This window comes from Natator depressus, chromosome 3, assembly GCF_965152275.1.
Source record: "Natator depressus isolate rNatDep1 chromosome 3, rNatDep2.hap1, whole genome shotgun sequence".
NCBI classification, from domain to species: Eukaryota; Metazoa; Chordata; order Testudines; family Cheloniidae; genus Natator; species Natator depressus.
In genome coordinates, this window is record NC_134236.1 from 25,946,836 (window position 1) to 25,963,292 (window position 16,457).

The 16,457-nt window shown below is 44.9% G+C and overlaps 1 protein-coding gene across 2 annotated transcripts in view; it reads right to left on the bottom strand.

Annotated features, from left to right (window-relative positions):
* The window catches only part of KCNS3 (potassium voltage-gated channel modifier subfamily S member 3), a 62,540-nt gene extending 60,698 nt beyond the window's left edge, over positions 1 to 1,842 (bottom strand). For both annotated transcript variants that reach the window (XR_012638510.1, XM_074946798.1), the window contains exons 1-2: positions 1,701 to 1,842; positions 824 to 968 (exon numbers count right to left, since the gene is read on the bottom strand). The gene's annotated coding sequence lies outside the window, so the exon portion shown is untranslated. The remainder of the gene's footprint in view (positions 1 to 823; positions 969 to 1,700) is intronic.
* Positions 1,843 to 16,457: the final 14,615 nt, after the last annotated feature.

The window sequence follows — 16,457 nt, forward strand, 5'->3', positions numbered from 1 at the left end:
AATTCCAGTTGATTATAACAATGATACATTTTCTTAGAATACTGTGCTCACGATCAAGGAAAATGGCTAAAATAAGAAACCATTGCCCAGAATGCCCACCCTCTGAAAAATCAGTCTCCTTTAATGCATCTCATGTTGGACGCCCAAAAACTGAAGCACCCAGAATCACTAATCACTTTAAAAAAAAAGAATTGGCTCATGGCTATACATAGTGAATTGTTGCTTACCTATAGATACATTCTTTTTATTGCACGTATTTAGAACAGGTTTCAGAGTAACAGCCTGTTAGTCTGTATTTGCAAAAAGAAAAGGAGTACTTGTGGCGCCTTAGAGACTAACAAATTTATTTGAGCATAAGCTTTCGTGAGCTACAGCTCACTTCATCCTCACTCCTTTTCTTTTTACTTATTTGGAAGTTACTCTAACTCATTCCATCTTTCCACCTCTTTTAGTGATAGAAGCTTAGATAACTTTAATTCTGGGAAAGAAATTGTGCTAAAAGGATTTGTTGGTAGATCTGTAAATTCTGCTAATGGAATCAATATACTCCTGCTGTTCAAGTCTTCAGGTACACCCTCCCTCTAGATACATCGCTGGTACTCTGTTTAAGACTATCGCTCACAAAGACCAATCAGCAGTTGTACTTTGCATTAGGCAAGAATAAACTGTGTTGGAATGGGGCTGTGTCAGACTGTGATCCCTGGAAAAGAGTTCTGAAAGTGAGCCATGAGGATTTTCATTGTCTCATTGAAACACAGATTAAAATTCTTCATTATAAGAGGGAGGCACTTTAAAAAAAAACAACAGCAACAAAAAAACCTACCTTGATCCACAAGCAGGGAGTCTACCTCCAGCTTAGCAAGTCCGATTTGAGCCTGCCATCCATGGGAGCTGTTTCAGATCCTCTTGGCCAGTCTCTTGTTAGGATTGAAGGCTGTTTTAAAGCTACTTTCCTTTTTGTCTATGTTCTGAAAGGAAAGAGTGAGCTCCGCAATGCGAAAGGGACTCAGCTATGCACCTATTGATCTGCCCTGGAGAAGCTACGAACGAGAGTGACCCTTCCCAGCAGCAGCGAAACTAACTAGCTTAAGCCCCAGCCTCTCGTCCAAGATCAGACGGGAGTAATCACCATTATTGCAGACGTTTCTTCTTCCAGGGGCCAAAGAGAGCCCCGAGTCCTCAGCCTCAGCCCAGGGCGCTACTGACCCCAAATATAAACCAGCGACTTTCTGGCGTCCAAGGGGACTAGATTCGAATTAACTGATCAGCGCTGGCCCCAGGGCAGAGCCAGCGGTGTTCCCCGCACGCAGGGCAGGCAGGCGGGCGGGCGGGGAGGCAGGGAGTCTCCCCACACGCTGAACACGAAAGGCAGAAAAGCCTTCCCCGGGACGAATCGTCCCCAGGCACCCAGCAGCAGACGACAGCCGATGCAGCCCCTCAAACTACACGGAAACTTGGAGACCAACTCCGCCAGGGGACTGGAGCGAGGAGCAGCGGCGGGCTGGGAAGGGGGGTGGCCGAGAGGCAGGAACGAAGTTGACTTCTTGCTCCACGGCGCTGGCCGGGGTTCAGGGTCGGGGGCAGCCGCTGGAAGTTTTGGACTCCCCGCTGGGCTTGCCGCCGTAAGGGGCGGGCGGTGTGAGTGGGGAGGGGCGGCCCGGCTGGAAAGGCAAAGCCGCCGGCTTGACTGACAGACATACCTGGGGCGGGGGCAGGGGCCGCGGCTGGTTCCGGCGCGGAGCTGCCCATCCACGCGTCTCTCCAGCTCCCGCAGCGAGCCCCGCGGCCCGGACCGGCTCGCCACGGCACGGCGCGGCGCGGCGCTGGGGAAGATGCGCAGGGAGAGGTGGGCGGGGTTAGCCACGCAGAGGCGCCTTCCCCATTGGATTTCCCCAGCCCCTTGGCCGCCGAGTCCCAGCTCCGGCTGGGCTGTGCGCACCCCCACTGCGGACACAGCGCCTCCCCCCCCCCCCGGACTCAGCCTGCCCCCCCGCCCCGGCCGTCCGGGGACACCAAGGGCGAGCTCCTTGGCGCGGTGCGAGACAGGAGGCTGCCAGAGACCTCAAGTGCCAGCAAGTGAAGCCGCCGCTGGGACGGGACTGGGAACATCAGCGATCCTGGGCGCTGGACCCCCAGCCAGCCCCGGCATCAGAGCAGAGTTTGGGGCGGAGTATTTGCTCTGTTACCTCTCCCACCGGTGTGTGTGTGTATTATTTACCCGCTGGGGACAATTAAAAGAGCTCACCGGACACACATCACTGGGAAGTGTTAGGGTCTTTGGGGGGAGCCGTGCGCCCCACCCCAGCACGTGTTAGCCAACAAGGGGAGAGTCAAAAACCTCCCATCAGACGGGGAGAAAGTAAGAAGCTGGATCATGCCGATTTGGGGCTCCCTCCCCTTAAAATCTAACAGAGAGCAAGTGTCTCTGCCCCTGTGTGCCAATGGAACGCGGAGCGCCCTGCATCCGAGCACAGCAGCACTGCCCAACCCCACCGCTGGCACCTGCCTCCGGCTCCATCTTCGCCCCAGTCACCCTCATTCTGCCATATGAATAACGAGCATGTTTAGCTGCTCCTGTTGCACCCCCAAGCCCCTCAAACGCCAGATCCTGATGCATCCCAGCTCAACAGCGCAATTAAAACACAGGCCCCAGAATAAACTACCTCAAAATAGAGAGCGAGTCTTGCTTCTGCTATTCCACCAAACCTGATCCCAACACATCCTGGTACAAGAAAGCCGCACATACAACTGGCACCTGGATCCTGCTAATTTTTTGGGTACAGACCTTGTTCTACTGTCTCAACTCAGTACATATGCACCTTCTCCTGCTCCATCAGAATAATTTGGATCCCAACATAAAAGCTCACTGGATCAAACTGGATCAAGGTGCCAGATCAGAGTTTGAGATGCTGTTGTACTGGGATGCATTCAGGTTTGTTAGTTTGGTGCAGTTGGAGTGGCTGGATTTGTTGTGTATATGCGCAATGGAATTTGAGGGCTGGGGACCAAAAATGCCCAGGATCCAGCTTTTACCTTTTTCCTCTTATGCAACAATAGTATCGAGCATCACATGTATAATGAAAACACTGATTTACAATAGTTTTCAACCTGCTGATTTACTAATGTGGAAAACGAATCATTTCATTTGCAGAGGAGAGGGTGTGGACTGCAAAGTAATGATACTTATAGCTTATACAGTATATAAAACATACATTAACATAAATGTGATCTGAATATCATTTAGAATATGATTACCTTTGATTGTGATTGCCAATATTTATAACAACTGCTATCCTTCAGAACACACCCACTGCACACTGACACTATGTACACACACTACATATACACACTCTTTTGCACACATACAAACACTATACTCCCACACACAGTATCCGGATTACACATGCAAAAATTCTTTTTAGGAAATACAAATGTTTTCCTCCTTCTTATAAGCTGTGGAAAATGTATATCCTACCCACAGTGCTGAGTATTTGGAATGTGTGAGATTTTCCCCCATTCCAGAAATTCTTCTTATTCTTAGGATAATCTTCATACCAGTATAAGCCTCTTTGTATTGATATAATTGGATCCAGACTATAATTTGGTACAACTTTCTACAGTAGACAAGGCCTTAGACATTCCTGAGCTCAGCACTGCAACACTTAACTTTTAGGCACTTGAGCCCAGATCCTCAATGGAATATAGGCACTTAAATCAGACTGAGATGCCAAAATATCAGGGTTAGGTGCCTAAATCCCAGTTTTGAAAGCATTGTGATCCACAAAACTTCTGCTGAACCTGGTAGGCATGGTTGGCGGGTATAATAGGCCAGGAAAGGCCAAGCTTTCCCTGGTGCAGCTGCCCCCGACAGACACTTGGGCTGTGGTGGTCCCGCCCCTTCTCTGAGGCGCCCACCGCCTGCTGCTGCTGCCACCGGCCTACCTGCACTCCACCTCCCTTGCCCCCCCGCCAGGTCCCCAGTACTCGCCACGTCACTTCTCCTCAGGGGCAGGGGAGTGAGGAGGGACGCTGCGAGCAAGTGGCAGGCGCGGGGGTCTAGCAGGGGTGTGAGGCGCTTCGGCCAGGCACCGGGGCTGCCGGCTCGGCAGGGGACCGCCGCTGGCTCTGCCTGGCACTTGGACGGGGGCCAGCCCAGCGTGGCATTCCGGGGAGAGGGGCTCAACTCAGCCTGGCTCGGCGGGGGCGGGAGGGCAGCGGCCTGGCCTGGCGCTCAGCCCAGAGCGCTGGGGCTGTCCGGGGCTCCTCCTGTTATGGGGGGGCAGGTTTCGGGGCTCTAGCATGTGAGGGGCGGGGCCTTGGGCACACGGGGTGGGGCTGATGGGCTAGCCTCCCGAAAGTGGGGGTTCACCCATCGCCCATGCTGGTAGGTGTCTAAACACACTCAACGCCTAAGTTTTAAGGGTAAAAATTCCCTACCTGCCTACATTTCTGCTTTTGGGCATGCGCGCTGTTGTCTCAATCTAAGCATGTGGATGCCTGTCTCCCACCTAACCCCCACATCACCTGTGGGTGAACACTTTTCATAGTTTGATAGCTAACTGGTCAGTCCTCATCCTCAAAGAAAGAAAACCTGCACAACATTTTCAAAAGACAAGCCTCAGAACTTAAATTCATAACTTCGCTAGATGCTAAAAATCATGGACTGCACAGAGACACTGGATGTATGGCTTATTACAACAATCTATAACCCACTAATACCCACACACACACACACACACACACACACAAACACACAGCTGCTTTTCTCCCTCCTTCCTTCCTTTCCTCCCTATCACTGGAGGAGTGTTAATGGGCCACTTCACCTTGATATGTGTGAATTGCTTATACTAAACTATCTAGTCCACCTTATATTTAGCTGTGATGCTCGGAGTTAGGCCTTGTCTATACTACACAGTTTTGCCAACAAACGTCAGCTTTCGTCGACAAAGCAATGGAGGTGTACACACTGAAAAGCTCCTCCTGCCACTTTAACTCCCCTGCTATGCTGACAAAACCACCTCCACGAGCAGCATGTTTCCCAGACCTGAAGAAGAGCTCTGTGTAGCTCGAAAGCTTGTCTCTCTCACCAACAGAAGTTGGTCCAATAAAAGATATTCCCTCACCCACCTTTCTCCCTACTATCCTGGAACCAACTTGGCTACAGCACTGCATACGACAATGGAAAAAGTTAACCAAGGGAAAATTTGGTTCAGACTGGGGACTTTTCATTGCCATGTATCTTGTGCAGTCATTAACAATAGTGCAAAATGGATCTAAAATGGTACCAAATCAGAATCATAGCATTTTGCACCCACTTTGCACTGGTGTAAATGACTATATAAGGCTATGGAGAGTGAGCCTTTTTTGTACCATTAACCCATTTGGGGCTTGTCTACACTAGGAGTTTAACCTTGAATTAAGTGTCTGCACAGCCTAGGGAAGGCCATGTTTACACTAGTGAACTTACAGCGGCATAGCCGCTGTAAGATTGCTTACGTAGCCACTCTAAGCTGACGGGAGAGAGATCTCCCATCAACATCATAAAACCACCTAAACAAAGTATTTGAAACCCCTCCCAGCTTGGTGTCATCTGCCTATTTTATAAGCATACTCTCCATGCTATTATCCAAGTCATCAGTGGAAAATATTGATGAAGATCAGACCGAGGACTGACTCCAGGACCCCACTAGATACACACACACAGTTTGACAGCTTCCCTGGCTAACCTACAATGTATACATCAGTGCACCCAAACACTGTTATGTCTGAGGGTTACTGTGAGCTTTTTTTGTTTGTGAAATACTGCGATCCCTGTGTGCTTGCCTTCTACATTTCCCTATTTGCTTTCCTTCCTAAACTGCCTTCATTCAACTAAATCCTGTCCCCGGATACACCAGTAGAAACCATTGAAGGCAAATGGAATCAGTGTTCTCCACTATTGAACATTCATAATTTAAACAGCACAGTTGGGGTATAAAGTGGGAGTAAATATGCTTTAGGTGGTCATATTTTTAACTGAAAACTAGCGCCAATGGGGATAAACCATGGTAACTGAGATCTTTCCTGTTCTTACTATCCTGTACATTCTCCTCCAGCCTGTGAGCTGGTACATCAATGGGATATGTATAGTGAGATAATGGGGACCTCTTGCAGTCCCTGCACTAATAGTTGATGGGGACACTGTTTACATGGGTGCATTTGTTTCTATTACACTAAGAAACAAGCCACCTGAACTCTCACCTGTCAGTTAATGAGTTGCACACTGCATTGGTCAGGCCTGCTGCTGACTGCAGAATCTCTCTTTGGATTCCTTTCCTGTCTGGATATAAATTGATTAATCTACACCAGATTTACACTACTTTGCACTACAGAGAGGAGATGATCCTTCTCTTGTTTACACCACAGGAACTCCATTGAAGTTACTTTTTTTTTTTACATTGGTGTGTAAAAAGTGAGATAAAGGGCTCATCAAGTTAAGGATTGTCTACACCAGTGGTTCTCAAATTAGGGCCGCTGCTTGTTCAGGGAAAGCCCCTGGTGGGCCGGGCTGGTTTGTTTACCTGCCGCGTCTGCAGGTTCGACCGATCGCGACTCCCACTGGCCACAGTTCACCGCTCCAGGCCAATGGGGGCTGCGGAAAACGGCGCGGGCCGAGGGATGTGCTGGCCGCCCTTCCTGCAGCCCCCATTGGCCTGGAGCGGTGAACCATGGCCAGTGGGAGCCGCGATCGGCCGAACCTGAGGACGTGGCAGGTAAACAAACCGGCCCGGCCCGCCAGGGGCTTTCCCTGAACAAGCGGCGGCCCTAGTTTTAGAACCACTGGTCTACACACAACTTGCACTGAAATAACTAAATTGGTTCTAATTCACAGTGGGTTATTTCAGTGCACTTGGACACTTATTTTGGAATAATAAAAGGGTTCTATTTCTACTTTCATTACAATGGTAAAAAACAACTTGACCTAAGCACCTTCCATTCACTAATGAATTCATCCTCAGAATATGGCAAGGAGATAGGGAAGTATTTATTACATTTTTCTTCTCTTCCCGTGATAAAGCATTAGCTTAACCCATCTAAGATTAAATGATTTAGGGTATCTCTACCATGAAGTAAAAAGCTACACCACCATGGCTCACTGAGTCAGCTGACTCTGTCTTGCACAGTTTGGGCTGCAGGGCTATAAAATTACAGTGTAGATAATCAAGTTCAGGCTGGAGCCTGGGGTCTGAAACCCTGCAAGGGAGGAGGGTCCCAGAGCTTGGGCTCCAGTCCAAGCCCGAACATCTACACAGCCATTTTTAGCCCTGCAGCCCACCAAGCATGAGTCAGCTAACCTGAGTTCTGAGGCTTGATGCCATGGGTATTTTATTGCAATGTAGACATACCCCTAGAAGCAAGGGCAGATAAGAAATCCGTGACAGAACCAAGAATAGAACCAAAGGCTGCTGACTCCTGGCCTAATACCTTAACCACAAAAATCACCCTTCCTCCTTTCAAAGGTGGTACTTAAATTATGAATATTAGAAGAGAACCCTTACGGTACTTGTACCTGAGAATATCCTCCAATCAGCCCTACGGGCCAGCACAGCCAGCACTATACTGCCTCTAAAGCTAATGCAGTATCACAGGAGAAGAAGACAAATGTACAGACATTGAGGGTATTTTATATTCGTTAGGGATGGGATATATTTTCTATTGATCTGAAAATAACCTCCAATTGCAGTAGTTTATATAACAAAGGAGGATGGATTGCAAGTGGCAGAGATGCGCAATCTTGTCCACTGAGAGGTATCCCATGTGGAAAAGTGTTTCTCCTTTCAGTAGCTGCTACTGGGGGGGGAACAAAACATCTTATGTAAGGGTGGTGGCTGTAGGGCCTAGAAAGTCCTATATAATATTTCCTTGCTCTTTCCCTCTATAAGTCTATGCTTTCTTTTCCGTATTTTCCCTCTCTTTTTGTCTTGATTTTCGTCTTTATTTCTCTATCATCTTTCTTTCCATGTTTTCATCTCTGTTTCTTGATTATCACTATTTCCATTGAGGTAGCCCCTAAGAACTACCATCAAGGATCAGAGTTTTATTGTGCTAGGCTCTATACAGCCAAGTACTAAACAAGACAGTCCATTCCTCTGAGATCTCACAACGTAGATATGAGGCAGGGTGCAGCTGGTGGAAGAGAGAGAAAAACAGGGATTGGAGCTGACGTAGCAATAAAATGAACAGAGAGCAGCACAAAAGAAGTAGCCCCTGCACTCTCCCCATTTGTTTATTCTCCTCTTTTCCTGCTTTTTATTTCTTTTTCATTATTCCCCCTCTTCCCATTTCCATTATTTTCGTACAAACAATATTTTTTTAAATTTTATTCTAACCCTCTTTTTTCTTTGTTTGTCTGCTCAGTTCTTAGCCCTTGACATGTCTCCTCCTCTGAGCACCTTGCAGGGGTTGGAGTCAGCCACCAGCTGTGTGGGAGGCAGACAGAATTTTAAAGATTTCTTTCAGATCTTAAGAGGAAAGGAGGCAGTGGATCAATACTGCTGTATAGGCACGCAGCACTGATTATTGAGATGTAAGCATATGTACATCTATTTAGGGCATTCAACCACATTCCCTTCCCATCCTGCTCAGCTATCATGAATAATGGAAGGAGGAACATCATTCTTGTGAGCCTGGGTGAGTCCAAATAAGTGCAGAAAGGGACCACTACATCTTCTTCATTACTGTCTTGTATTCACTGTATATACCTGGAAAAAAATAAGGCTAAACCTCAATGTTTCATAGATTTTTTTGAGGATTATGAAGTGGTCTGGGATTGGATAAATTGCTAGATAAGTTATTCGATTGGTAGATAAACCTCACATACCTCAAAGGAGCTGGGACTAGAACCTGAGTCACTCAGTTCCAAAACCACAGCTCCTTCAACTGACGGTAAGAATAGCTGCTGTCAAGGTTCCTTCCCCACTCTGAACTCTAAGGTACAGATGTGGGGACCTGCATGAAAGACCCCCTAAGCTTATTCTTACCAGCTTAGGTTAAAAGCTGCCACCCCCAAAGTGTTACACAGAGAACAGGGGAAGAGCCCCCTTAGAAACGTCTCCCCCACAAAATATCCCCCCAAGCACTACACCCCCTTTCCTGGGGAAGGCTTGATAAAAATCCTCACCAATTTGCATAGGTGAACACAGACCCAAACCCTTGGATCTTAAGAACAATGAAAAAGCAATGAGGTTCTTAAAATAAGAGTTTTAATTAAAGAAAAGGTAAAAGAATCACCTCTGTAAAATCAGGATGGTAAATACCTTACAGGGTAATCAGATTCAAAACATAGAGAATCCCTCTAGGCAAAACCTTAAGTTACAAAAAGACACAAAAACAGGAATATACATTCCATTCAGCACAACTTATTTTATCAGCCACTTAAACAAAACAGAATCGAACGCATATTTAACTAGATTGCTTACAAACCTCTCCAACGCATCATCAAGGATTTACAACCTATCCTGAAAGATGACCCATCACTCTCATAGATCTTGGGAGACAAGCCAGTCCTTGCTTACAGACAGCCCCCCAACCTGAAGCAAATACTCACCAGCAACCACACACCACCAACAGAACCACTAATCCAGGAACCTATCCTTGCAACAAAGCCCGTTGCGAACTGTGTCCACATATCTATTCAGGGGACACCATCATAGGGCCTAATCACATCAGCCACACTATCAGAGGCTCATTCACCTGCACATCTACCAATGTGATATATGCCATCATGTGCCAGTAATGCCCCTCTGCCATGTACTTTGGTCAAACTGGACAGTCTCTACGTAAAAGAATAAATGGACACAAATCAGATGTCAAGAATTATAACATTCAAAAACCAGTTGGAGAACACTTCAATCTCTTTGGTCACTCAATTACAGACCTAAAGGTGGCAATACTTCAACAAAATCTTCAAAAACAGACTCCAAGGAGAGACTGCTGAATTGGAATTAATTTGCAAACTGGATACAATTAACTTAGGCTTGAATAGAGACTGGGAGTGGATGGGTCATTACATAAAGTAAAACTATTTTCCCATGTTTATCCCCCCCCCCCCACTGTTCCTCAGACATTCTTGTCAGCTGCTAGAAATGGCCCACCTTGATTATCACTACAAAAGTCTCCCCACCACCACCCCCCCGCTCTCCTGCTGGTAATAGCTCACCTTAAGTAATCACTCTCGTTACAGTGTGTATGGTAACACCCATTGTTTCATGTTCTCTGTGTATATAAATCTCCCCACTGTATTTTCCACTGAATGCATCCGATGAAGTGAGCTGTAGCTCACAAAAGCTTATGCTCAAATAAATTTGTTAGTCTCTAAGGTGCCACAAGTACTCCTTTTCTTATTGTTTCCTTGTGTTTTTCTGTATCCACCTAGTGTGTCTTGTCAGATATTTAGGCCAGGTCTACACTACAAACATATATCGGTATAACTACGTCACTCAGGGGTGTGAAAAATCCACACCCCTGAGCGATGTAGTTATACTGACCTAACCCCCTGTGTAGACAGCGCTATGTCAATGGGATCGCTTCTCCCGCCGACATGACTGCCACCTCTCGAGGAGCTAGATTTGCTACGCTGATGAGAGAAGCTCTCATGTTGGTGTAGTAGCGTCTTCACTAAAGTGCTACAGCGATGCAGCTGTACCAGTGCAGCTGTGCCACTGTAGCGTTGTACATGAAGGCAAGCCCTTAGGTTATAAGCTCTTTGGGGTAGGAACGAGCTTTCTATTATGTATTTGTACAGCACCCAACACAATGGGGTCCTGGTCCATGATTGAGGCTCCTAGGTGCTACTGCAATAATAATAATAACTGACACTTGGGAGTTGATTATCTTTCCAACTCGATTGAATCCTGTTCCTGAAAGTGTTTTCCAGTGCCGTGCAACTTCTGCAACCATTTACACAGCCCCAGAATGGCTGTAAGAAATTACCAGATCAGAATGGTAGCATCTGACATCCACTTTGCACTCACTTTGAACAAAGGAACCTAGGAATTGCCATAATGGGTCAGACCCAAAGTTCAGTATCCTTTCTCCAGCTGTGGCTTCAGAGGAAGATATGAGAACCCTACAGAAGGCAACTATGGGATAATCTGCCTCTGTACATTAGGTATCATCCTGCTCTTTAATAGTTCGAGACTGGTTTAAGTTCTGAAGCATGTACCAGTGTAAACAACCACCTACAATGCAGGGCAATGGAGAATCAGGTCCAAAGTGTGACAATTATCTGAATGAGCATCAAGGATTCTGACACAGAGCTTCTCCAGCTGTGTTCCTTGGCCCCAAGAGATGCATGGAAGATTTCTGGATGATTCCAGAAACACCTGAATTTTCCTGGTGTAAATCTTTGTAAAAGGGTCCATTACTTTATTATTAATTTGTTGTGCACAAAAAGCATGTTCAGTGCTGTATAAGACAAAAATAACTAACTCGCTGCCTTGAAGAATATAATACATTCAAATCAGTGTGTCCTAGAAGAAAATCAACCTGACTAGCATCTGTACTGCTTCTTTCTCAGAAAGTGTCCCCACTGTAATATAGTTCCATGCTATAAAGAGACTGCTATGGAGTTGAAAACAGACTCCTTTGCAGCAATATAGGATTCACTAGCGTTGCACAAGAGCTCTAAAAACAGTCTTGGGACTTCCGTTGGACTGCTATGAATATATCTGTAATATGATGAGGCTAGCAAAGAGTTTTAAGTGCTGTATCATCAGCCCCATTGGACTGCTGCTATTTAATCTAAAGTCACACTGAAAAGGAATCCCTCTAACTTCTAGTGGAATGAAAGTATTCTGCTCATGTTTAATTTGTTTAGCAGCAAGCTCTGATTAGCTTTCCTCTACTGTCTAGAGGCCTAGAACTATATATTGTTTTTGTGTATTACTTGTGCTGTAGGAACTGTACAGTGTTACTTTATTGCTGCTAGACACTGGAGATTTTCCTTTAGCTCATACAGGAAAGTAGTTGGTTTTAGATCCACCTTAGAGCTCAATAGATTGCTAAAAGCCATGTTCTGATCCCCCCAACCCCTGTTGCATAACACCTGAGGGTCCAATCCTGCAAACACATATGTACATGTTTAACTTTACTATGGTTAGCAGTCCCATGGAGAATAGGGGCATGTGGCACCCAGTCCTACAACTCCCAACTCTACAACTGACTTCTTTGAGAAACTCTAGTTTTGTATCCCTCTTACAGCTTCACTAATGTAATTAGAGTCAAGAGTTATTTAGCACTTGAGTACCCGATTCTTGGCTCATGTACAGCAGTCTTCTGCTAATGTAACTCCACTGACTTCAAAGGAGTTATTTTCATCACAGCAACTCAACAGTAAGATCAGAATCAGGCCAAGTTGTTCTCATAGGGGTTGGTTACATGTTGTTCCCAAGTCTGTATTATAGTCTGGGAGTCCTTCGTAGAATTTTCAGTTATAATATTGGAGTAATTCCTTTCAGGTGGGTGATGGCACAATTTATATTTAATCTTACCACAACCGACTGCCAGCTTCAGCTATGTGTTGATTCAACTTCGTCAGTGTTGCTAGAAGTAGCTTAATATCAGTGACAGTAGAAATCTGTATGGCACATGATCTTTGTAGCATCAAAAGGTGTTCACACCCACCACCTGTGCAAAAGGTTATATCCTAAATCTTTGTAAATTCAGTGAGGATATTTCTCTATTCTACTGGTGTTGTTAATACTGGATTTCATTGTGAGGCAGAAGTTGTGCAATTAAAGAGATAGCCACATATCAGTCTATTCACTCTGATGGCAAGTGAATGTTAGGTCATTAGGAATTTTCAGTGGAAATGTTTTTTTGATGGAAAATGCAGTTTCCCATGGAAAATTTCAATTTTGCTGAAATGTTTCAGTTTTCCATTGGGAAAATCTAAATGAAATATTTTATTTCAGGTCTGGTCATCCCAAATAAAAATATTTTGGTTTCTTAAACTGAAGGGGAACATTTCATTCCAGTCAGTTTGACATTAATCTGTGACTTCCTGAGCTGCTGCAGTGACTAGTCAGTGATGTAGTTTGGTATTGTTATGTCCCCAGTCTCTTCTATGGGCTGGGCTCCCAAGGTAGACTACTTCTTCCATGATGTATGCAGTCTCTTCTCTGGTTAAACCACTCTGGTGTATCGTGGGAGTCCCAAGATCACAGTGCATCGTGGGTGATGTAGTCTGGCCAGGAGCCTGGCCCATAAAGACCAAAGGGGGCATGAAGCATTCAAACTATAACTCCCATAATTCACCACCGCAGCTCAGAAGGACACAGTTCAATGTCAACATGAGCCAAAACAACACGTTTCAATTTAGTTTGACAAACCAAAACATTTCCAAATTCAAATTTTTCAGAACTTTCTGTTCCTCAAGATAATTTGATATTTACACTTTTCATTTCTATTCAGGATTAAAATAAATGTTGAAATATTGGAATTTCCCTGAGACAAATTTTTGACTACCTCTCATGAACATTTAGCCATATCCAAGGTCAAGAGAAATATGTACAACAAATGGCAAAATGAGAAAAGAATTTTTCTCCTGTAATATATTTAACTAACTTTGTGGGCCAAATCCTTCTCTCCATTACACCAGAGCAGAGTAAATCTAGAGTGACTCTATTCAAATTAGCAGACTTACACTAAAGCACATTCTATCTTATGAACTTATATGGCCTCCACTAGTATCATATCTGAGTGCCTCACAATCTCTTAATGTATCTACCTTCATAATATCCCTGTAAGGCAGGGTGTTATTATCACCCCCAACATACTGATGGGGAACTGAGGGGCAGATACCAAGTGACTTTCCCAAGATCACAGAGAAATTCTGAGGCAGGACAGGGAATTGAACCAACCCCAAGATAGCCCTCTAACCACTGGAATATCCTTCCTTTCCCTTCCCTGAGCTATTCTCAGGTGTGTGGTGTGCAACCTACACCATTCTTTTGAATGATTTTCTCCACAGGCTGATATGGGGATGGGTTGGAAGCGGAGCCATGCCTCTGTCCCTCTTATGCACATTAGGGCGCACTGAAGGAGCAGTCCCTGTATTCAGGGACTGATGGGTCCTTACACTGGTCATCATGCAAGGAAGGAAGGCTTCCTGTGGGTGTCACTTCACCCCCATGCACCTGAATAAAAGCCAGCCACAATCTGGCTCTTCAAGATGAGAACTTGTGTCAAGAAGTAAAGGGTCTTGAGCAAAATGCCAGAGTGATCCCCTAATCATTATGAAAAGTGCTATGAGACATTTACCTTCCTTCTACATGGCTGGCAGCTGTGGGGAGAGGAGACCTCAATTTAACAAGTCATCTGAACTTGAATTTATCTTTCTCCCCATTGGCAACTTACCAAGTTGCCTACCAAGAGAGCTATGCTGACAAATCCTGATGCAGTCAAGAACATTTCAGAATTTTTAAATAAATGAATCAGTAGAAAACATTTTTGAAGTTTCCACTGCATTGTAGATTGGCAACACTAAGGGACTGATCCTGCAATTCTTTGAGGTCTAATCCAAGGCCAACTGACATGAAAGAAGATCAGGGCATGGGCAATTCAAGAATGCAGCATCATGCCCTTGGTGATTCTGTGGCTTTTGATACCATGAACTAGCATAAAAGTGAATTTTAAAAGTTAAAATTAGGCTTGGAAGTTGAGATTCATTAAAATGAACTGAGAACTATATAGCTTCAGTCTGGATATTGATAAAACATTATCTTCTATTTTATTACCAAATATTGTAATTCTGTTTACTTGTTGGGGATGACACATTATTTTCACTTTCCATCTCTATTCCTGCCATTTTAAATCTGCTGTCAGTTGAAGGATCAGTTGACCTTCACACCAAAGAAAGCTCTCAGTGTTAAACTATAGACCATTCTGTGACAAACTGACTTTGTAGCATCAGATGTGATGCTACAAATCATCAGATGTGAGGATTTGAAAGATTAATATCCCAGAAAAACTGAAATAGAACATTAATATACAGCACCCGAGAAGAGAAATTTATTCTTTGTAATAAATTTGATAAGCAAAATGAAAAGACTTTTAAAAATACATAAGCATGAACATAACACATCTCTCTTCATATCCTAAGCAGGAATAAGTAGATTAAATACATAAAATATATTTAATCATATCTATATTTTCTAGAAACTCGTAAGTCCAGGTACAGGAGAGCACATGTAATGAGTCTAGAGACTAAGGACAAGATTCTTAAAATGGTGTGGTTAAATTAAGGCTTCTAAACTCATATTTAGATATTTAAATAAGTACCTGATTTTCAAAAGTGCTAAGCACCCAGCAGTTCCCATTGACTTCACTGGGTTATCGGCATGTTTGAAAATCAGGCTATTAACTTAAGCCTTACATCCTCAGTGGTATTTAAGCACCTAATTCCCATTTAAATCAATTGGAGATAAGGACCTAACTACCTTTGAGGGTCTGGATCAAGGTGCCTAAATATGGATACAGAAGACTTAATTTAGGCACCCAGTGTTTAAAATTTTGGCCCAAGTCCCCAGATTATTTATTAATTATTATTATTATTAAATATTTATATTGTGGTAGCACCTAAAGGTCACCAAAAGGTTGGGCCCCATTGTGCTAGCCTCTGTACAAGCAAATGATAAATAATAGTCCCTGCTTCAAACACTTTGCAACCTGAAAGACAAGACGAGACTAACAGGTGGCTGGCACAAACAGGCAGGCTGGGGTGGAGAAGGGGAGATGGGGTGACACATTCTTAGCTGGTCTCTGGCAGTGATCACAGAAGACAAATCTGCATGAATGAAAAGAGGGACTTCCATAATGTTTTAGCTTGTGACTCTGGAGAGGAAGAAGAAAAGAAGCTCAACTTCCACTAAAAACAAAACAAAACAAGAGGATTCTGTGTATGCGACCTGAGGGTCAGAACAATGAATGTGCATATTAGTCTGGAATTTATATTCAGGTAGGGGAAATAATGTGTCATTGCTCCCTGTGCTAGGGTCTTCTGTGGCTGAGTGGCCTAGCGGCTAGATTGCTGGTCTTGCGGTCTGTAAGGCCAGAGGGGATGATAGGGAGACATGGGCCCTACCTCTCTATTGGGTCCCAGCCCAGGACCTTGTGTAGTTTAACTCCTAAACAGGGGATATGAGTCTCCCTTCATAGTGGGGGACAGGATAGCAGTCAAGACCAGTTTCCCTGGGCTAATTCCTATAAGTTTCTTTAGAATGGGCCATGGCCCTGCTAGTCCTGTTGCACCGCAGTTGGGGTTTATTTGCAGGTTCCTCTTGGTGGGAGAAGCTTTACTTGCCTTAAGTGGCTGCGCTGGCTGGCAGGTCATTGATTCATCCCTTTCGGGCAGGCAGACAGAGAGCCCCTGCCTCCTCACCAGTCAGCCCCAAACGGAGCCAGGCTCCCTTCTTTTA